The sequence below is a fragment of the Triticum aestivum genome, chromosome 6B (assembly GCF_018294505.1).
Source record: "Triticum aestivum cultivar Chinese Spring chromosome 6B, IWGSC CS RefSeq v2.1, whole genome shotgun sequence".
In the NCBI taxonomy this organism is placed as follows: Eukaryota; Viridiplantae; Streptophyta; class Magnoliopsida; order Poales; family Poaceae; genus Triticum; species Triticum aestivum.
Genome location: NC_057810.1, coordinates 616,733,756 through 616,747,152, shown reverse-complemented (window position 1 = coordinate 616,747,152; position 13,397 = coordinate 616,733,756).

Here is a 13,397-nt window from a genome sequence, read left to right as displayed (position 1 = left end):
CTCACTTTGGTCATCGTATTTAAGAATACGGTCAATACGGTCACTATATACGACTGTTGGTGATTATACAGTCACTACCCCACCGTATGGTTTCGTATTTTTTCTGGTTGACCGGTCAAACAGTCCAAGTGGCGCCACATCAACTCGCATTCTCTCACAGCCTGTGCGGGGCAGTATGTCAGTGGGGTAAAAAAATCGTATTCTCTGCCTATGTGAATCGACGCATGTGAGTGGATTAAACTAAAATTATGGACGTTAGCATGGATCTCTCGCTCGCTGCCGCCGACCACGTAAACTAGCCGGTTGAGCGCACAACCTTTTTCTAAAAAAAATTGGTTGATACTTAATACTCCGTATAAATTACCCACGAGTCCACGACGCACACAGGACGTGAACACATTGTACGCACGCACGCGCTAGCACACAGCAGTCAGCAGGCATGCACGCAACGAACACCCAGCACAATACTCACACTAGTATACGCGCACACACGTCGGGCGAGTCTTGACGCACCGAGCATCATCCATGCATCCGCTCTCGTTGACGGCTACCTTCGACCAGCTCGCCTGCAGCCGCCGCCCGACATGCGAGATACGTAAGCCCACGACCACGCGCGCTCGGCGTCGGGCGCCGGGGCCGTCGACCGCTACGCCATCAGCAAGACACCGAGAAGTGATGTGCATGCATAGGAGAGTAATCGCGTGTGTCGGTGTGTGAGTGTGTGCGTGCGCGTTCTTGCACCTGTGTGTTGTGGGCACACGTGCATGCGTGCTGGGTGTGTGTTGTCCGTGCTTTGTACTAGTAATAGTAAATATACCTCAAAAAAACTAGTAATAGTAATAAATACAGTAAATAATAAGAGGTTGATCCAATTTTGCATCACAAAGGTTTCCGTGCGTGCTCAATTTGCTTGCGCGTCTGGGTTGGATCAAGAGGTCCATGTGTCGATTCGCCTTACAAACATAATTTAGTTTATTTTGTTTATTTCTTTATCCCACTGACATGTGGGACCTGAGCTGATGAGACACCATTTGAATTGTTTGACCAGTCACTTGAAAAAAAATACAATGTCATACGGTGAGGCAGTGACCGTATAATCACCACCAATCGTATATAGTGACCGTATTGACCGTATTCTTAAGTACGATGACCAAAGTGAGCTATCGACACAAGTTCAATGACTGCCAATGCATTTTACTCTTTATTTTATGTTGACATAGAGTGGGACTGATGCCCTTAAGATCATCCAGATTATATCCAATAGCAGCGCGATGCTTCTTTAGAGTTTTCAATAATCTTTCTTCTTCATGTTCTGAAAGATTAGCGCTAATAATGACAGGATATATTTTCTTTTCATCAAGATAAGCATATTTAAGATTATCAGGCAACGGTTTAAGCTCAAACACGGGATCACCCTTGGTTGGAGGAGGATCCCCTAGGATTTCAACGGGCAAATTGTGTTGCAGAATAGGTTCCTGTTTAAAGAATACTTCATCTATTTCCCTTCTTTCATTCATGAACATATCATTTTCATGGTCTAGTAAATAGTGTTCTAAAGGATCACTAGGAGGTACAACAATAGAAGCAAGACCAATAATTTCATCTTACTAGGCAATTCTTCCTCACGATGTTGTTTACTAAATTTAGAGAAATTAAACTCATGAACCATATCATCCAAGCCAATAGTAACAACATTCTTTTCGTAGTCTATCTTAGCATTAACAGTATGCAAGAAGGGTCTACCAAACATGATGGGACAAAAGCTATCTTGTGGAGAACCAAGAACAAGAAAATCAGCGGGATATTTGGTTTTCCCACACAAGACTTCAACATCTCTAACAATTCCCATCGGAGATATAGTATCTCTATTGGCAAGTTTAATTGTAACATCAATTTCTTCTAACTCAGCAGGTGCAATCTCATGCATAATTTCCTTGTATAAGCCAATGGGTATAACACTAGCACTAGCACCCATATCACATAAGCCATGATAACAATGATCTCCTATTTTAACAGAAATAACAGGCACACCTACCATAGGTCTATGTTTATCTCTATCATAGGGTTTAGCAATTCTAGCAGTTTCACCAGAGAATTGAATAACATGCCCATCAATATTATGAGACAAGAGATCTTTAACAATAGCAATGTTGGGTTCTACTTTGACTTGCTCAGGAGGTGTATAAGTCCTAGTATTGCTTTTACGAACAACAGTTGAAGCTTTAGCATGATCCTTCATTCTAATAGGGAAAGGTGGTTTCTCAACATAAGAAGTAGGAACAATAGGATCATTGTAAGTGACAATCTTTTCTTCAAATTTAATGGGTGCAGCTAGTTTTACTTCTATGGGTGCAGCTAGTTGTAAGTCCATATTTAGTGCTAAACTTACGGAAAATATCGGTATCCATAAAAGATTTAACACAATCAAACTTAAGTGTCATACCTGACTCCTTACCTTCGTCGAGGTCCCAATCTTTAGAGTTGCGTTTAATTCTATCCAATAAATTCCATCCAAATTCAATAGACTTCATCATAAAAGAGCCAGCACAAGAAGTATCGAGCATGGTGCGATTATTTTCAGAAAGCCGAGCATAAAAATTCTGGAGAATTGTCAATTTTGAGAGCTCATGATTGGGGCATGAATATAACACTGATTTAAGTCTCCCCCAAGCTTGAGCGATGCTTTCTCCTTAGCGAGGCCAAAAATTATATATATATAATTGCGATCACGATGAACAAGATGCATAGGGTAATACTTTTGATGAAATTCCAATTTCAATCTTTTATAGTTCCATGATCTCGTATCATCACATAGCCTATACCATGTCAATGCGTCTCCCGCCAAAGATAAAGGGAAAGCCTTCCTCTTAACAACATCATCGGGTATACCTGCAAGCTTAAATAGTCCACAAATATCATCCACAAAGCGTAGATGTTCGTGAGGATGCTTTGTTCCATCTCCTGTGAAAGTGTTAGCTAGCAGTTTTTCCATCATACCCGAAGGAATCTGAAAAGCAGTTTCATTTTCAATAGATTCAGTAGGTTCAGTAGATTGAGGAGCAACTCTTGGCTCAACCGGACAGGGTGAAGATACCCCGAACAAGCCCCTCAAACAATTACTTTCGATAGTAACAAGTGACAGAAAATTTCAGCACACTAAATAAAATTTTCCTTACCGAATTACACCTACCAAAGGCGCTTCACTCCCCGGCAACGGCGCCAGAAGAGAGTCTTGATGACCCACAAGTATAGGGGATCTATCGTAGTCCTTTTGATAAGTAAGAGTGTCGAACCCAACGAGGAGCAGAAGGAAATGATAAGCGGTTTTCAGCAAGGTATTCTCTGCAAGTACTGAAACAAGTGGTAACAGATAGTTTTGTGATAAGATAAATGGTAACGAGCAACAATTAACAAAAGTAAATAAAGTGCAGCAAGGTGGCCCAATCCTTTTTGTAGCAAAGGACAAGCCTGGACAAACTCTTATAATGGGAGAAGCGCTCCCGAGGACACATGGGAATATCGTCAAGCTAGTTTTCATCACGCCCATATGATTCGCGTTCGATACTTTAATAATTTGATATGTGGGTGGACCGGTGCTTGGGTACTGCCCTTACTTGGACAAGCATCCCACTTATGATTAACCTCTATTGCAAGCATCCGCAACTACAACAAAAGTATTAAGGTAAACCTAACCATAGCATGAAACATATGGATCCAAATCAGCCCCTTACGAAGCAACACATAAACTAGGGTTTAAGCTTCTATCACTCTAGCAACCCATCATCTACTTATTACTTCCCAATGCCTTCCTCTAGGCCCAAATAATGGTGAAGTGTTATGTAGTCGACGTTCACATAACACCAGTAGAGGTTAGACAACATACATCTTATCAAAATATGAAACGAATACCAAATTCACATGACTACTAATAGCAAGACTTCTCCCTTGTCCTCAGGAACAAACGTAACTACTCACAAAGCATATTCATGTTCATAATCAAAGGGGTAATAATGTGCATATAGGATCTGAACATATGATCTTCCACCAAATAAACCAACTAGCATCAACTACAAGGAGTAATCAACACTACTAGCAACCTACTAGTACCAATCCCGGACTTGGAGACAAGAATTGGATACAAGAGATGAACTAGGGTTTGGAGATGAGATGGTGCTGGTGAAGATGTTGATGGAGATTGCCCTCTCCCGATGAGAGGAGCATTGGTGATGACGATGGTGATGATTTCCCCCTCCCGGAGGGAAGTGTCCCCGGCAGAACAGCTCTGCTAGAGCCCTAGTTTGGTTCCGCCAAGGTTCCGCCTCGTGGCGGCGGAGTCTCGTCCCGAAAGGTTCTCTGGTATTTTTTTCTCATCGAAAGACTTCATATGGGATATGATGGACGTCGGAGAGCCACCAGGGGGCCCACGAGGTAGGGGACGCGCCCTGGGGGGGGGGGGCGCCCCCCACCCTCGTGAGAAGGGTATGGGCCCCCTGGCCTTCATCTTTGGCGACGATTTTTCTTTATTTATTTTAAGGTGTTCCGTGGAGTTTCAGGACTTTTGGAGTTGCACAGAATAGTCCTTCAATATTTGCTCCTTTTCCAGCCTAGAATTCCAACTGCCAGCATTCTCCCTCTTCATGTAAACCTTGTAAAATAAGAGAGAATAGCCATAAGTATTGTGACATAACATGAAATAACAGCCCATAATGCAATAAATATTGACATAAAAGCATGATGCAAAATGGACGTATCACTCCTCATCTTCCTCATCTTCCTCCAAGTCATCACCAACCCTAAAGGGGTCTAGAGGCAGAGCTCTGAGGTCCACCTCCGCGTCTTGGAGGAGGTCCATGAACGAGGATGGGGTTGCCATTTCCTCGAACACCTCGTGCATGGCGGGAGGAGGAGGTTCGGCGACGGCGGCGGGCGGGGCCGCGGGCTTCTTCCACGGCTTGTTCACGGCTGGGGACGAGCCGACGACCTTGGAGGCCGCCCCTCGCGGCCCATGAGAGGCCGCCTTCGGCCAGCTCTTCTTGGGGGCGGGCGCAGCGGCGGGGGCCGGGGCGGGAGCCGGGGAGGCGGGAGGAGGTGGTGCGAGGCCTACCCGCCGCCGCTTGGCCCCGACATGGGTCGCCGCCACCACGTCGGCCACGGTCGGGGCGGGGGCGGGGGCGGGGCCCGAGGTGGGCGCGGCGGCGGGCATGGCGGCGGGCGGGGGCGGCGGCGTCGGAGGGCTCCATGGCCGGCGCAGGGCAAGGCGGCGTGAGGAGGCGGCGGGAGGAGCCGGAGGAGGAAACTTCCCTCCCGCGCGAGAGGAAAGAGGAGTGCGGGTTGGGGGGAGTTTTTCCTCTCAACCCTCACTTCTACAGGTTGGGAAACGGTTTGAGGGTTGGACCTCTAAATTTTTTTACGGGTTTGAGGGTTTAGAGGTTCTAGTCTATGGCTTTTTTTGGATGAAAACTGTAAAAAAAGCAGTTATTTTTAGGGGTTTGAGGGTTTGAGGGCTCTACTAGACTTGCTCTAAGAGTAATAAGCTTCTCAACTTGTAACTTCCACGTATCACCGTGGAGAACTCAAACCGATGCACCAAATGCAATGGCAAGGGCACACAGAGTGCCCAAGTTCTTCTCTCCCAAATCCCACTAAAGCAACTAATACTAGAGAGGAAAATGAGAGGGAGAATGAAGAAGAGAACACGAGAAGAACTCCAAGATCTAGATTCAAGGGGTGCCCCTCACATAGAGGAGAAAGTGATTGGTGGAAATGTGGATCTAGATCTCTGCTCCCCCCAAACTAGCAAGAATCCATGGAGGGATTGAGATATAGCAAGATCAAAGAAGGTCAACAATGGGGGAAGAACACAAGCTAGAAGGATAAGGTTCAATGGGGAAGAAGACACCCTTTTATAGGTGGGGGAAAATCCAACCGTTATGTGCTCAGTCCGCACACGAGCGGTACTACCACTTGGGCGGTCATAAAAGTAAAATAGAGCAACGAGAAAGAACCTCGGGGGTGGTAGTGCTGTCGGAGTGGTACTACCGCTCACCCTAGAGGTACTACCATGGGAGAAGCAGAACACGGGAGCATAGGTGGCAGGTTAGAGCATGACGGCAGTACTGCCGTAGCGGTACTATTGTCCAACAGGGGCGGCAGTACTGCTTATAGGTGGTACTACCGGTCAAGCGGGGCGGTACTACCGCTTATATGCGTTACTGCCGCACTTCACTACCGCCCTACTACTACCGAGCCCGACATGAAAAACAGAACCTCCAGAATAAGCAGTGGTAGAAGCCGTGGAACTGGACAGTAGAAGTACCTCTTACAAGTGGTACTATCGCCCGACAAGGACGGTACTACCGCTTACAAGCGGTACTACCTCTGCCTAGAGCGGCACTACCCCAGGGGTGGATTAAGAAAACCCCAGGAAAAACAGATGCAACAAGAAAACCAGAACTGCCAAAACTTCTGCATATGAGCTCCAAATTGAGTAAATCAAGCTTGTTGGATAAATGACAACGAGTAGCATCCAAGCTTGTTGGTTATAGTAAGAAGAGGCAGGGGAGGTATGCCTAAGATATAGAGGAGATACACCTCCAGTAGAGAAGAACCAACATAACCTCCAACATCAAAAACATCATAGAAGATGCAAGTGAACTATGTTTTCGATGAACTCGAGCTTGTCATGAAGATGACCACACGCTCCAAATATCACAAGGATAAAAACCAAACAAGGACCAAGAAAGATGATGCAAGGATGAAATGGTTTGAGCTCTCTACAAATGATACGATCAAGCTACTCACTTGAGAGCCCCCTTGATAGTACGGCAATCGATCCTATAAACCGGTCTCCAAACTACCACCATGAGACCGGTAAAATAGAAAACCTATCAAGGGTAAACCTTTGCCTTGCACATAGTCCACTTGAGCTAGATGATGACGATCTTGACTTCCTCAAGTTGGACCACCTTTCTTGGTTGCGTTGGCTCGGTAAAGACTAGTTGATTGCTCCCCCATACTCCATTATGGGTGAGCCACTCTTCGGCACATCTTCACGAGTCCATTGACACACTACTAGGGAAAACCTTATACACAGAATGTTACCAGTAGCACTGTACAAAATCATACGCTACTGCTACTTAGTAGCAGCGCGTGTAAATAAACCGCGCTACTGCTATGACTTTAGCAGTAGCGCGTACTAGCAAAAAGCGCTACTGCTATGTTTGAACTGGGCGCACATGGCTAGCCCAACCTAGCAGTAGCGCGTATACTGGCCCAGCGCTACTGCTACTCTCCTTAGCTGTAGCGCGCTTACGTGTAAGGCGCTACTGCTAACGGAAATAAAATAAAGTGAAAAACAAGTAGAAAAGTAAATGAAAATGAAAGAAATAGAAAAAGGAGAAAGGAAAAAAATAAAATGTAAAGAAAAATAAAAGAAAAAGGGAAAAAAGGAGAAAGGAATAGCAGTAGCGCGTTTCCAAAAACGCGCTGTAGCTAACTTAGCTATAGCGCGTTTTCGGAAACGCGCTACCGTTACGTTTCACTTAAACAGCGGTTTCCCCCCCGCCCCCTGGCCGCCACACTTCTTCCCCAAATCCCTCGCCCTCGCCGCCGTCTCCCCAATTCGCCGTCGCCCCACTTCGCCGCCGTCTCCTGCCGGCGTGGACGCCCGCAACCTCACCGTCTCCCCCCGAGGCCGTCGTCATCCTCACCGCCGCCGCCCGAGGCCGCCCTCAGCCTCACCGCCGCCGCCCGAGGCCGCCCTCGACGTCACCGTCGGCGCCCTCCACCTCACCACCGCCCGAGCCCGCCCAGGACCGCCGTTGCCCGTGCTCGAGCCCGCCCTCTCCGCCCCTGCCTCCGTCACCGAGCACCTCCCCGCCACCGTCTCTCCCCTCTCTGTAAGTCCCCCACCCCTCCCCCCTACTCCTCTCTCTCTGAATTTTAGAGAAAAAATTAGTAGAGCAAAAGTTTGTTTATAGCAAAAAATTTAGTTTAGAGCAAAGGATGTTAAGTAGTAGATGTTAGAGCAAAAATTAGTTTAGAGCAAAAAATTTGGTTTACAACAAAAGTTAGTTAGGGCAGTAGGGTTTAATTAGGGTAGATGCTGCTTGTATAGTATATAGTGATACTAGTAGATGTTAATTAGGTTAGGGCAATAGTGGTACTAGTAGATGTTAATTAGATGTTTTTCAGTTAGGGCACTAGAGTTTTGCTAGGTTAATTAGGTTAGTAGTGCTGCTAGTAGTAGTGGTACAGTAGGTTAATTATGTGATGTTAAATGAATAACCTAAATGAATGAAATTAGTAGTTAACTGAATTTTTTTCCTTTCATCATTATAGAGCACTAAAGTTAACTGAATTTTGTTCTATTAGTAGTTAAATGAATTTTCTTCTACATTTTGTTTTTGAATTAGCTTGTGAAATTTGGACATGTGGTTGCTCGTGTATATTTGGACATGTGTTGCGGTGTCGAAGAGGGATATTTGAACACTGTTTCCAGGGAATGATGCTGAGTGGCCTATGTTTTGCCGGAATGTTGATTCATTTCTGTTCCGGCAAATTTCAGGTTCTCGATTTGTCCACTTTTTAGCAAAGGTCATGCCGAAATTTTCCGTGAATTTCGGCATGACTTGTGCTACAAACTAGGACATATCGAGTGCCCGGGATTTGCCGCACCAGGAAGGAGTCAACATTCCTGCAAAACAATAGTCCTTTTTTATGTCATTATTCATTTTATTAGGTCTAGAATTAATTGACTAGATTTAATCATAGGAAACATGGCTAGCAACGATGAAGGACAGGGTTCTGGTGATTGCGACGACGTCTACCGGGCGGCAGACGAATTTTTTAGCCTTACCGACGATCAACAGATGTTGTTGCTGGGCCCACCGGTGGCATCGGGGACTGAGACCGACACGCAGACCGGTGCTGAGACCGACACGCAGACCGGTGCTGAGACTGAGACCGGCGCTGAGATTCAGACCGGCATCGAGACCGGCGCTGAGACCGGTGCTGCCTCGGGGAGCGGAGCCGGTGTAGAACCGAAAGCAAAGAGGCAACAGCTTCCTAACAAACTCAGGACTACTAGACTGGTGGTCACGGAGGTGGACGACGGCAATTTTGAGCCAAAGGCGCCCGAGGAAGCGCGCCGCTGCTACGGCAATCAAATAGGCTGCATCATACGGACAACCGCCACCATCAACGATGAGAAACTAAAGAAGATAGAAAATATGAGGAGCTCCCTCCTAAAGAAGTTTCACCAGATATTCTTGTTCCCGGGCCGGAATGAGAAGGATTATGAAGATCCAGACAAGGACCCGACAATGAAGAAGATAATAAAACACGCCATGACCAAGTTTAGCGACGCGTTGGCCGCCTGGAAAAATCGAGTGAAAGCAAAGATCAACGACGGGGAACCCTACTCCGAGATTGTAAAGGATAATCCGACAATCACGGAAGAGCAGTTTCAAATATTCAAGGAGGCTTGCGAGGCCGAAGCTGCCAAAAAAAAGTCTAAGTACATGAAGGGGCTTCAAAAGAGGAACATTGGGAGCCACCACCTCGGAAGCCGTGGTTACGGCGGAAAGAGGTCCAAATGGGCCAAGGAGGACGCGGAAGCCGCGAGTCTGGGCATCCCAGACCCCTTGGCGGATTTCACCGTCCCGCAGGAGCGTGACGTCCTGAGGGCCCGGCACCGTTGGGACCCAGTGAAGAAGGTTTACGAGACAACACCGGTCATTACGGAGTTCATGAGACTGCTGGTAATTTTAGTTTCTGATCAATTCGACTGCACACGTTAGTCATATTTGTAAACGATCCTTGTGCCTTTTGCAGAGAGAGCAGCACCGGATTGCGGCCGAAAGCGACTCGCCGTCTGAGGCATTGGCGAGGCCCAAGTGGGACACTCCATTCAACCGGGCGTTGAACATATTAAAACAACAACCGGTGGATACTCGACCGTCATATGGACGCGTGCACGGTATCGGAGATGGCGCCACGTGGAAGAAGTACTACCGTGAGACCACAGAGGAGATAAAGGAAAGACGGAGGTTAACTGAAGAAAGCATCGACAAGAAGGTTGAGATTGCGGTTGAGAAGAAATCATCTCAGACAGTCGCAACAGCGGTAGCTGCCGCAAAACAGGCGATTGCAGATATATCTACTTCCTTGGTGACGGGCGTTTACACTTGGACAAGGCAAAATCCAGAAAAAATGCAGAGGACTTTCCCCTTGCTTACTTCTTGGGAGCACCTACTCAAGCACCGGCTCCCGTACCTGCTCCCGCACCGACTACCGCACCTGCTCCCGCACCGGCTCCCACACCGGCTCCCACACCGGACGTGCTCGGTGGTGCCTCCTCTTTGGCTGAGCTCGACGCCCTCACGGTATCTGTCACACCGGCCCCCTTCAATATAAATGTATAATCTCCCGTTTTCATTGCCTTTCGGATGTCTCACGTCGCAGACTTTTCTTTGCAGGCCGAAGAAACCCCATGCACCATATTGTACACCATCGGTGAATAGAAGGTGGACGTGGGGAAGGGGACGATAATGGAGCCGAAGGAACCATTGTTCCATAGCCGGTCGATCCCCCCGAACGTCTTCAAGGTTTCCGTGGCCAGTGTCAAACCGGGCCACGAGAATTTGCCTCCTCTAATACTAGTGGGGGATGACGACGAGACCCCGCGGCGGCTTGGTGATTGTTGCAATGGGTGGGTCCTGTTGTGGCCAAAGAGTCTGCTTCGTCTGGAGGTGGCTGGGAGCACACCCACGAGCACGCAGCCTCAGCAAGATATGAACATCAACACCCCACCTACCCAATTAGCGTCGGGTGTCGGGTTGGGTGATAGCGGACGGGGTAAGCAGGTGGCTCCATTAGTCGCTGATGACATCACCATGGATGAGGATGACGATGGTGCTGAACAGTATGTCTATACTGGCGCCTCCTCAGGGTTTGAGCGTCATGAGTCGGTGCCTGAATTACCGTCTCAACGTATTACTGACGACCATCCGGTAGTAAAGAAGTCTAGGAAGAGAGCGAGGAAAGGCAAAAAAGCTGATTCTATGATCCAGCCGCCTCAGCAGCCTCGGCTTCAGGACTGTGTAGATATCCCCGATGCGGATAAATGGCATATCCCCAGTCAACCAATCCTACCTGAAACAGCGCTACGGGCCAGATTCGGTGATCTAAGGAGACTTCATGACGATGTGCTGCGGGTAGAGAAAGGCCTCATCGCCTCGAAAGATCCAGGATACCCACTCTACGTGGTTAATGTTCCGCGGCAAATGTCGTACGTCGACAGCTTCCCTGCGGATAAGTTCTTCCTCCGATTCGATTACATATTCGACATGTTTCACGTGAAGAAGCTGGATTTTACGTTTGTCCGCCTTTATGCCTTGCACATGAACTACATCATTGGGGTTGAGCAGATACATCATATCTGTGTCACTGACCTGCACTACATGCACGAGGGCTTCTTGGGAGTCTGTGCAGAGCAGCGTGAATACGCGAGGGATTACATCGTCAGTTTCATGCTCGCCAATAAGGACAAGGAGGCGATTCTCGTGCCTTATCATCCCGTGTAAGTCATCCGCGCTGCTATCCTTCCTTCGATTTCAATAATTCATTTGCACGGTGGAGGCTAATTAATTTGAGGTGTACTTATTTTGCGCAGCGGCGGGCGCGCCGTCCTCATCATCCTCTACCCCCGATTCTCCCACGCTCTTTACTTGGACTCGTCGAAGAACATTCACAAAAAGGATTACACCCACATCAAAGATGTTCTCGACAGTGCTATGTTTTACTACCAAGCAAGGGGTGGAGAGGTTAGGGACAAGAAGAGAAGGGGCGGCAGGGCCGCCTTCAGCCATAAGACCGACTTCTGCTGCATCCAGCAACCGAACGATTCTCTTAATGATGGATTCTATGTCCTACACCACATGCTGGAGTACAGACGGGATCACCAGAACCTTCACATGGCACCTAGATCTGGCGATGCCCATATTCTGCAATGGGCAAAGGACATAGGAGATATCGAGGATCATCGACTTCGAGCTGAGTTCTATAACATCCAGCGCGAACTTGCCCAAATCATCATGAATGAGGTCGTCGGAAAAACAGGGATGTTCCATGCAGAAGGACAAATGTCGCGGGAAGACGTCCGAACATGGATAGCCTCTCAGCGTCTCGACATGAAGCCTTTCACTAAGCTCGATGACTATCTCCCTGACATGGATGGATGGCACGACATGATGGAGTGATTGTCGATATATGACAATGTGTCCGTTTAGTCCATACTTTCTTTTATGACAAAACTTTGAGTTATGCACGGTGAAACTTTATTTGTGATGTAATTAAACCGTCCTCCTCCTCGACTAGCAAAATCACTCTAGTTAGGTCATTTTGGGTACGATGAACTTTGTTATTTATGCTTATGATATGTTGTTTCTATTTTTGCCAAGTCTGTCTCTTTCTGTTGCTCAACTATATATGTTGCATATCATCGACTCATGTGACGATGCAGGTGCATAGATCATAGATGGCGAAGAAGTGCTACGCCAGGAGTATATATACGACAAGTGGCCGGAGTGTCAGGCCCAGGTGTACCGGTTTTCGGTTTCCGAGCGACACGCAGTACTTAGTTTAGGTTCACGCTAATGCGAGAGAGGGATACGAACTCATGTACTCAAAGTGATAGCTATTCTCGCGTATATCATTGTTTAGATGGATGACGATGTATTTGCAAGTAATCGAGACTTGTATCGCTATTTTCGAGATTGATGACGAGAGACCACTTTGTGTTGGATGATGATTATGATGATGACATGATTTGATGAGACTAATTGTATGTATATGCTATGATTACATTTGTATGTGGATGATATGCTAAAGATTATTGTATAAAGCCTATTCAAATACAAAACAAATAAAAAACAAATATGCAGGAAAAAAAACTAATAAAACTAGTAGTAGCGAGGGGGGGGGGAATTTAGCAGTAGCGCCGACTTACCAGTAGCGCTTCCCGCTAAACAGCGCTGCAGATATTATCAGTAGCGCCCTTTTCTAAAGAGCGCTACAACTATTCATCTGTAGCAGTAGCGTGGGTCAACAGGCGCTACTGCTGTATGTTAGCTGTAGCGCCTTATTAGTAGCGCCGGTACCCGCGCTACTGAGAGGGCCAAAACCCGCGCTGCTGCTAGGCTTTTCCCTAGTAGTGACACCACAATGGACGACAAGCTTCAAGGATGTGATCTCTTCGTGATGATACACTTGAACTTGCACACCTCGGCCTAACCCCACAAAGAACTCCACGTAGACCATTGGTTAGTGCACAAAGTATAATGGACAATACTTACCATACCATGGGATCATTTGATCCCTCTTTGTACTTCTTCTAT